Source organism: Mandrillus leucophaeus, unplaced genomic scaffold (genome assembly GCF_000951045.1).
Source record: "Mandrillus leucophaeus isolate KB7577 unplaced genomic scaffold, Mleu.le_1.0 Scaffold107, whole genome shotgun sequence".
NCBI classification, from domain to species: domain Eukaryota; kingdom Metazoa; phylum Chordata; class Mammalia; order Primates; family Cercopithecidae; genus Mandrillus; species Mandrillus leucophaeus.
Window position 1 is genome coordinate 3,029,327 of NW_012098876.1, and position 11,145 is coordinate 3,040,471.

The following is an 11,145-nucleotide window of genomic DNA, read 5'->3' on the forward strand; positions in this document are numbered from 1 at the left end:
TTTGGGGGTAAAATATTTTGATTTTCTCCTTTGTCACATTTTTGGGGGTAAAATATTTTGATTTTCTCCTTTGTCTTGTTATGCCAGAGGCAGATTGGAAAGTAAGTCATGATCTATATGGTTAAATAAAAACAACTGATGAGAATTTATGGTTTGTAAGGCATGACTTCCCAGACCCCTTAGGAATGTGGGCAAGATAAGAAAAAATCAGAGCTTAGTCATCTGGACTACCCCCATTTTTCTAAGAGATAGTTTATTTTCTCTCTCTCTTTTTCCTCCTTTACCCCACTTCCTACTTAGCCCTTCAGAAATGCAAATACAGCCTTTTACCGCCCCTTCACCAGACATTCCCTATAGGGCAAGTTCTAACTGTGTGCTTAGGAGCCACAGAAAAGAACTCTCGGCCAGCAGGAGGTTTCCTGAAGAGATTAACCGTCTATTTATAATCCAAAGTCTACCTGCCCGAGAGGAAGAGGAAAGTGTCAGCAGAACCAGCTGGGTAGATAAGGCACCAAGCTAACATGTGGAGCCCTCATCTGCTCACCCCCCTACCCCCGTGGGCAGTTCATGTTAGGTCCCCTTTAAAATTGCTCACATTCGGCCCAGCGCAGTGGCTGACGCCTGTAATCCCAGCACTTTGGGAGGCCGAAGCGGGTGGATCACCTGAGGTCGGGAGTTTGAGACCAGCCTGACCAACATGGAGAAACCCCATCTCTACTAAGAATACAAAAAAATTAGCTGGGCGTTGTGGCGCATGCCTGTAATCCCAGCTCTTTGGGAGGCTGAGGCAGGAGAATCACTTGAACCCGGGAGACAGCGGTTGCAGTGAGCTGAGATCCGGCCACTGCACTCCAGCCTGGGCGACGGAGTGAGACTCCGTCTCAAAAAAAAAGAAAGTGGAACTAAAAAATGAGTTGGAGATGGTGAAAATATAATCTATTCTCATTTTGCTTAATTCTTACTTGGTTTCTAAATTAGAACCAACAAGGGATGAATGTTGCTGTTTCTCCTAGATCTATATTAACATAAAGATACTTCTGGGCTGGACACAGTGGCTCATGCCTGTAACCCCAGCACTTTGGGAGGCTGAGGCGGGTGGATGGCTTGAGCCCAGGTGTTTGAGACCAGCCTGGGCAACATAGTGAGACCCCCATCTCTGCAAAAAATACAAAAATAAAAATTAGCCAGGTGTGGTGGCACATGTCTATAGTCCCAGCTACTCAGGAGGCTGAAGTGGGAGGATTGTTTGAGAGTTGGAGGTTGCAGTGGGGTATGACCATACCACTGTACTCCAGCCTGGATGTGAGAGTGAGATCCTGTCTCAAACAACAACAACAACAACAACAACAACAACAAACTCTGGTGTTCTGCCTAAGGGCATACAAAAACTTGGAGATTCCCTACAGAAAATTGTTTCTCCAGTTCTTTCTGGTGAGGCAGTGCTGGGATAACAGGGAACTGCACACTGGATAATAGGCTTACACTCTCATTTAGTGCTGCCCCTTCAGTGGCCGCCCGGAATTGGGTATCTCAGCAAGCAGAAACCAACAGAAAAGGTAAAAAACAAACTGTGTTTGGGGATGATGGTATAACACAGTCATATTGCCCCAGGCTCTCTTGTCCCTTTAAAAGAACACTATCTCCATGGCATCTACCATTTGGAGGGCACTCATCAATGTAGTTTTATAATGTGCTATTTTATTTTAATAGTCAGCCTAAATTGACCATTCAAACACAACAGCACATTAAGATTATTGCTGCACTGCTAGGGGAAAAACAAAGAAGAAAAAGGACAAAGAAAAACATGTTCTGGCAGTTGGCAGAAAGCATGTCAATCCGGTAACAGAAGCTGCGACAGAGCAAAAGTGAAATATTTCTGCTTCTGTGAAGGAATAACATGCAAAAAGAATAGTCTTCTGAATCTAACACGTTGATAAGCAGATGGCTCTGATCCTATCAGAAAAAATTCAACCAAGTAGTCACACTTTGGAACTGAAATACAGAGAGCTACATAGGGGGAAGAAGAGGATGAGTGAAAGATAAAAATAAAAGAAACTCATAGCTCATTGTAAAGTCAGAGAAAACTCTTAATTAATCGGCTTTGGTTCTTGTGGTTCTTCGTTCTGATTTGAATAGTAAAACCTGGTCCTTCTGTGAGACACAAACCACTCATCTGTATAGAAAAGTCAGTTCCTTTCTCAGGTTCCTAAGTTCTGGTGCCTGAAAATAACTAGACCTTCTCCGGTCACCCACACACAACTCAGCCTTAACCAGTTGCCTGCTGGATAGGGCTTTTGCCCCTTTCCTCATCCCGCTGAAATATTTAGAGGATCACAAGAGGAGGCGAGTTTAATAGGGATTTTTTCCCATCTCAGGGAAATCCTAGCCTTGATTTCTGTGCCAGGCAAAATTCCAATTTCTTCAGGGAAGACTGAATTTTTTGAGTCTGAAATAGCACTGTGGAAGAAATCTTAATATCTGATTTCTCACCTAAGATCTTCTAAAAACTAGTTATTCAACATTTTAAAAGCATGTGCACTTTGACATACCAATTCCAGTTCTAGGAATTTATTCCTCAAGCATTCTTTCACACATGTACATAATATCATTTGGACAATATTAAATGCTACACTTTAGGAAGAGCTAGAGTTTGTAAACAAGAAAATTTTAGCCATATGGGACTAGCTAAATAAGTTCTGGTACATCCGTATGTTGAAATATTATGCAGCCAGTAAAGTGAATAAAGCTACTCCATACACAAGTGCCGGGTGTGTCCTGCAGACCCTGGCCGGCTGATGAAATGAGTACTCAGACACAGGTGTGCAGCATAAGAACAACTAGGTGACTGCCTGGCGCTCGTGACCACAGATCAGCCCCAAGAAGCTGGAGCTGCTTGCTTTTACTCAGTGCAGGCGCAATGCTGAAAACCTGCAGCAAACGCAACCTGTAGGTAATTAACATTTACTGTTCCCCTTTCAGGGAACGTCTCGTGCATGGGCGTGGATGGTCAAAGGTCAGTTCCTGGTCAATATAAATAAACAAGCCTGTTTAACATAAATTTCCCTACACTCCCTTGTACTTACTCCTTGCCCTCTGCCTCAGAGTTATAGGACAGTTGCTTTCAGCTATTCTCCCCCAGGGCTCTGCAAAACCTGACCTTTCAGAAGGTTTGCGTCCTTTCCCTATAGCTTTTCCCACCACTCTGATCCACCACATCACAAGAAATATTATTACATGGGAAAGTTAAAGTGACAAACAGTGAGTATCCTATAGTCCCTAGCATTTACGTTTGGATAATTATTTCTGGGAAAACACACACAAGAAACTAGTAATAGTGATTGTCTCTAGGGAAAACAATGTGTATGTTTTATGTTTCAGACTTGCTATGTTTTGAATACTTCATACTATTTAAAAATACAATAAAAACATGAAATAGAGTAAAATAATCACGGTATTACTCAAAATCACTGACTATGAAAGTAACTAAGATGATAGATATGTTATTCTGTTTCACCGTAGTAGCCATTTTACTATGTACGTGTATCCTATATCATGTTGTGAAATTCAAATATATACAATAAAATTAATTTTAAATTAATTTAGATATATAATATTTTTATGTATGTGTATCCATATATAGATTTTATATGATTATGAATATAAGAAACTAACACAAATTAGCCTAAACACAGCTTGAGGATGGTGTGGGGGGATGAGTAAAGTAAACAGAGACAAGCATAGGAAGGGAAAAGTAAACCAAGAGGGAGAGAGAGAGAGAAAGTGTATACTTAAAATTTTTTTCGCATTTATTCTATGAACACTTTTTTTGGTTAAAAAATGTAGTTTATGTGCATATATGCCTAAAGAAATTGAAAAAAGTTTGATCTATAGCTAATGGCTGGTATGAATGTCCATCCTTGATAAACTGTTTTTTTTTTTTTAAGTTTGCCAAAGTGAAAAACAGTATTTTTTAATTTTGTGAAAACCACCAAGCAAAAACTTATTTGTATGTGTGTATACATATTTCACCAGCATATATACATACATAGATATGTATATATATGTACACACATATATATGTACATATGTGTGTATATATATACCATTTTATTTTAAAAGGGTGAAATTACATAGTTTTCTTAATCTGGGAACTGATATTTTCCTTCTTGTGACTTCAAAAATTTTGCCAAATCAAATGACCATAGATAAACCTGTTCTTCCCCAAAATGAGATTAAAATGGAAGACAGGTGCTGTTAACTGCCTTGTTTGGTGGTTAAGAGCAGAGGATTTTAGAGTAAAGCAAATTTGTGTTTTAATCTGATATTTACTACTTACATGGTAGGTGACCTTGATAGAGCTGAGTTATTTTATATCTCTAAACTTTAGTTTCCTCATTTATATAAATAAGGAAAATACTATTCCTTCATATACGTGTATATAAGTACACACATATATATGTACACATGTATATATATGTGTGTGTGTATATATATGTATGTATCCTGGCTATTACTTTTAAGGATGAAAGAATGAAAACACGTACTCAGCCATTGCTAGTGATCCTTTCAGTAGAATGTCATTGGAGAGAAGGATGGATGAAAGAGGTGATTAGCTTTGCCCTTGAATATCTTTGGTTCACTTGTTATAAACAAGAGTCTATGCCTTTCTTTTTGTGTGTTTGAGACAGGGTCTCATTCCGTTGCCCAGGCTGGAGCGCAGTGCAGTGGCGTGATCACAGCTCAGTGAAGCCTCGACCTCCCCGACTCAACAGATCCTCCCACCTCAGCCTCAAAAGTGGCCTAGGTAAGACAATTTTTTTTTCTTTTGGAGATGGGGATCTCACTACATTGCTCAAGGTGGCCTTGTTTACTCTTGGGCTCAAGCAATCCTCCTGCCTCAGTCTCTTGAGTAGGTGGGACTATAGGTACATGCCATCCTGTTTGGCTGATTTCTAAAATCACTTCCAACAATTACCTTACGATTGTATTCTATTTCTTAAAATTAGCAAAAGAAGAACATTGGGATTTTAATAGAATATGCATTTGTCTCTGTTTGTCCTGATGTGGTTATTTGAAGCACGTGCAGTTGGTGATGGTGGTTTTGAGTGAGCATTAGCATCAGAATGCTCTCAAATTCATCAGAATTTTGTGAATATATCAAAATTCCTTTTAAGGGTAAGTACACCAATATCCAAGAGTTCTTGTGGGTGGTCTGCCACTTTTTCTGCCCTCTAAAATGCTTTTCTATCATTAATATCTAGAAATGATTACATCAGACAAAAATGTTTTACTAGGTTACTCCAAGTGGATTGTATTTTATTTAAAAAGGGTGAAATTATATAGATTTCTTAATCTGGGAACTGATATTTTCCTTCTTGTGACTTCATAAATTTCGCCAAATCAAATGACCATAGATAAACCTGTTCTTCCCAAAAATGAGATTAAAATGGAAGACAGGTGCTATTAACTGCCTTTTTGGTGGTTAAGAGCAGAGGATTTTAGAGTAAAGCAAATTTGTGTTTTAATCTGATATTTACCACTTACATGGTAGGTGACCTTGATAGAACTGAGTTATTTTATAACTCGATATGTATATATGTACACACATATATATGTACACATGTATATATATGTGTGTGTGTGTATATATGTATGTATCCTGGCTATTACTTTTAAGGATGAAAGAATGAAAACACGTACTCAGCCATTGCTAGTGATCCTTTCAGTAGAATGTCATTGGAGAGAAGGATGGATGAAAGAGGTGATTAGCTTTGCCCTTGAATATCTTTGGTTCACTTGTTATAAACAAGAGTCTATGCCTTTCTTTTTGTGTGTTTGAGACAGGGTCTCATTCCGTTGCCCAGGCTGGAGCGCAGTGCAGTGGCATGATCACAGCTCAGTGAAGCCTCGACCTCCCCGACTCAACAGATCCTCCCACCTCAGCCTCAAAAGTGGCCTAGGTAAGACAATTTTTTTTTCTTTTGGAGATGGGGATCTCACTACATTGCTCAAGGTGGCCTTGTTTACTCTTGGGCTCAAGCAATCCTCCTGCCTCAGTCTCTTGAGTAGGTGGGACTATAGGTACATGCCATCCTGTTTGGCTGATTTCTAAAATCACTTCCAACAATTACCTTACGATTGTATTCTATTTCTTAAAATTAGCAAAAGAAGAACATTGGGATTTTAATAGAATATGCATTTGTCTCTGTTTGTCCTGATGTGGTTATTTGAAGCACGTGCAGTTGGTGATGGTGGTTTTGAGTGAGCATTAGCATCAGAATGCTCTCAAATTCATCAGAATTTTGTGAATATATCAAAATTCCTTTTAAGGGTAAGTACACCAATATCCAAGAGTTCTTGTGGGTGGTCTGCCACTTTTTCTGCCCTCTAAAATGCTTTTCTATCATTAATATCTAGAAATGATTACATCAGACAAAAATGTTTTACTAGGTTACTCCAAGTGGATTGTATTTTATTTAAAAAGGGTGAAATTATATAGATTTCTTAATCTGGGAACTGATATTTTCCTTCTTGTGACTTCATAAATTTCGCCAAATCAAATGACCATAGATAAACCTGTTCTTCCCAAAAATGAGATTAAAATGGAAGACAGGTGCTATTAACTGCCTTTTTGGTGGTTAAGAGCAGAGGATTTTAGAATAAAGCAAATTTGTGTTTTAATCTGATATTTACCACTTACATGGTAGGTGACCTTGATAGAACTGAGTTATTTTATAACTCTAAACTTTAGTTTCCTCATTTATATGAATGAGGAAAATACTATTCCTTCATAGAATTGTCATTAGGATTCCATGATATAATATATGTAAGTCACAGGAAGATTAACTGAACTCAAAGTGCTGCTATTGTTATTATTAACTACTACCACTGCTCTTGCTACAATTGTAGTCATTATAGTCCATGTTATAACTTTGTAAATTTTAATTTACGAAGAAAATACTAGAAAAACTCAAATTTTCTAGTATTTTTAACAAATATATCTTTATTACATAATATAGTCATTTAGTAGAGCATATAAATCTGACTATAAATGTTTTATATATAAGCTGATGAATTCATGAGTATCTGTGCTATTCATATTACCATATAAATAATAAAATATTCTAGAAAATTTACTGTTTATTATAAAAAAGATATTACACATATATTATACATATACTGTATTCTTATATCGTATATTTATATGAGAGAATGAGAGATGGGGAAATTGACCTGCCCTAGGTTGCTTTTTCTGTGCCAGAGTCATCTTTCCCAGCCCCCATAGTTGCTGCTATCTACTTATTCTTCACACACTTGAATTTAAAAGAGAGACGGAGAAGGGAGGGAGGGAAAAAGGGAGGAAAACAAGAAGGGAGGGAGGCAGGGAGGAAAGAAGGAAGGAAAAATAAATATTGGCAAAAGTCAACATGTTTGGGCAGATAGTGATTTAAGTTGCTCTGAACTTCAAGTCTCAGAAACGTGGATCCCTGAAGGAAAGTGTGAGTAAGACAGGGGAATTTAGGATGAGCCTTGAGCTCTCTATCCCACAACACAAATGCTGCTGATGCACCTTTTACAGCAGATGGAGGAAAGCAGGGGCCTATTGGCATATTGATGTCATTGTCTACCGGTCTGATCTGCTCAGCCTTGACAAGCTGTTAACACCTAGCAGGAGGAAGTATCAAGCATGCAGGCTGACTGTTCCACTGTTACTTCAGTTGGAATCTGGGTTGGCCAGATCATTTAAGAGCTGCAACAACCAGGGTTTGGTACGATGTGTCTAGGCCTAGTTGGGGCAGAAGTAGGAGAAGGATGGGAATGACAGTCAAGAGTCACTGAAAGGGCAGAGGGAAGCCTTGCAGATTTGGCTCATTTTCCAATTTCAGAAAGAAATTACCCTACATATTTTTTTGGCCTGAAATCTGATAAGGTAATTTTTTTTAGAACTGAAAGTAAGTCTCAGAAATTAAAAATATAAAAATCCAAGATTTAATTTTTATTCATAGGTAATAGTAAAACAATATTCAAGATTATGATTATCTGCCAATCAATATATAGTGCTTCAAGTTCAAAATTATTTCTAGGTGCATCATCACCTATGATATTCATTACCCTCCTATTACCCATTAGTTCCCCTTACAGAAGTAGAAATTGAGGTTCAGATTATGCACGAGACTCAAAGTCATTATGCAGTAACTTCAAAATGAGGATTCTAAGAAACTAAGATCAAGAAGAGATATAATAATAATACAATTTATAGGACATTAAAAAGTTACTTCCTGCTCTGTTTCTTTGGTTGAATTCCCCCAGAAGCAGAGTCTGAGAGAAGGATTTAAGCACAAGCAGTTTATTTGGAAAGAGATTGTTGGAAGACATTTCTCCACAGGCATCTCACATTTCTATACATCTTGTGAGCCGAGCCACTGTCTTTCATCTGGACTATCTTTTCAAGGTTGTTTATATAGCAAACAACCTTGGGAGACGGAGATAATGTCTCCCTTCACAGAGCAAGAATGCCTTTGATTTATTTTGGTTTGCCTTGTCTTTTTACTTTCCAATATAGTAAAGATGTCTCACTTTGAAGTGAAGGTTCATCTCCTATAACATGACCTGAGTGTGCAGGTGTCACCTGGTTTTCTTGGTGTCACACTGTGAGGATTGGGGCTTGGAAAACAAGCTCGTGCACTAATGCTCTGGTCACTGTTATTGCTGTAATACATCCCTTTGTATCTGACCCAGGAATCTCGTATCTTTTACCAGCTTCCATGATATTGTGCTAAGCTAATTATTACCTTGCAAGTAGAGTAAAATCTGATACCCTTCATAGTCTTGCAGTGACCCCAGGAGGCACCAGTAGGGGAGTATGAAAGTAGGACATAGAAGGAAAGCAAGCCCATAAGGATGAGCACATGCTATGGGAAACTGAAGGCTGGAACTTTGGAAGACAGCATAGACCATGCCTCAGCTATCCCCAACCAAGGAGTAAGGGGACTAGGGCATTTATTCAGCAACATCCATCAATCATTGGTTGAGTGCTGCTCCAGATAGTTACCTCTGTCTTATCTGGCCTGTTGTGTGTGTTTGTGTTTGTGCGTGTATGTGTGTGAATGTGTGTGTGTGTGTGCATGTGCCAGCAGGGTACAGAGGCCAGAGAAAGCCCTTAGGAATACAGTGACAGGTAGAAGCTGTTGGTTAGCTATTCATGGGAATGATGAATGTGGAGGTGACAAAGAAAGGGTACCAACATCACCTGCTCTCCTTTGGCCCAAGTGGTTTTCTTCAATTTCTAGGCCTCAACTTCCCTCTAACATTCTTACATATCTTTAAAGGTGTGTTTCTCAATGTCTGTCTTATAGCTCAGCCAAGTTTTGATGGGCACAAAGTTAGACAAAGAGTTACTGAGTTAGGCTATTTAATGTCTTTCGCTTAAGGTTTCTTGGATAAGGGATTCTTGCCTAGAAGGAGTTTAATATTTTGACCCTGAGCCAGGAAGAGTGATGAGATGAACTCTTGATGTCATGTTAGCATTTTAAGTTAGTAAATTATTGCTCCTTTAAAAAGTGTTTCATCCTAGAAAAAAAAAAAAAGATTCCTGATAGAGTGTGCTGATATTAAGAACCTTCCAAAGACAAGCTGCTTTCACTGGGCTGTATTCTTGCCACCTTGTGGTTGGCTCTATGGATCAGATTCACAGTTGTTCTGTTGACTGGTGTAGTGTGTCCTTATAGTTTCTATAATGGTTTCTGAGTCTTACAACCCATGCACCACAAACAGAAGTTTACACAATGACAATATACAATATCTATTTCTCACTCCCTCTGAAGATATCAGTAGGCAGGAAATGCAGAATGCATTTATTCAGTCAGTTTTAATTTACTCAACAAGTATGTATTGAGTGTCTCCTATATGCACAACATTGAGTCCTGGAGATTCAGTGGTAGACAAAACAAGGCAAAATGAAACAAAATAGTACTATATGTGATCTCTGACCCTCTGGGGCTTACATTCTAGTAGAAAAGGCATGTTCATCAAAATTTATAAAAAGTTTACAAAATTATGACTCTGATATGTGCTATAAAGGAGAAATTGAGAGCCTATAGTGGGGGAACGGGGGAAGGAGAACTGGGAGATGAGGGAAAGCATCTTCAGTAAAGTGCATAATGGATATAGACTTCCAACTAACTTTATGAAACATGAAACAAATATGTTCCAAAAATTTGGAACCCAGATAGTAAAACAGCTTTTTTTTTTTTTCAAGTAAAACTGTTTTGTGTTGCATATACTTGCAATATTATAAAAATATCTAGGCTATCTAGATTTTTGTGTTGCATATACTTGCAATATTAGAAAATCTAGGCTATCTCTTGTATTAGTTTCTTATTGCTACTATAATGAATTACAAAAAAGCCACTTAGTGGATTATTAAAACAATACAAATTTATCATCTTGAAGTTCTGGAGGTCAGGGGTCCACAGTAGGCCAGCAGGACTGTGTTCCTTTGGAGACGCTGGAGAAGAATCTGTTTCCTTGCCTTTTCCAGATTCAAGAGGGTGCCTGCATTCCTTGGCTTATGGTCCTGCATCACTCTGACCTCTGCTTCCATGATCATATCTCATTCTCTGAGTCTGATTCTCATAAATGGCCTAGCACAGTCTTCTATTCTTCTTCTCATTTTGTGCCACTTTTGTTTCTTCGCTGGTGACGGGGTTGGTGAAGAAGAGATATGGTACAGATGCAGCTTACTTGTGAGGTACATTGATAACCTAGTAGTTTCTGAAATACTTCTACGTCCAAAAGCAAACCTTGACTCTTCTCTAGGGCATTTTTGTGGGTATCTACATCTCACAGTTTGGCTTTTTCTAGATGACTAATTAACACCGACACCTATCCCAGCCACTGAATTGTTATGGCCCACTCCTTTAGCAGCTCCTCATGGACAGACTTGCTTCTAAGACACTCCAAGTTTAGTTATTCTCTATGAGATCCACATCAGGCCTTCAGGAAGGAAACACACATCCTTGACTCATCAAACTCTGGAAGTAGAGGATCTTCCCACAGCAACCGTGCCTCTTAATTCTACAGCCCAGAAGGACACTCTGCCCATCCTCTCAGATATAGATACTTCACTCATAAGCTATCAGCCAT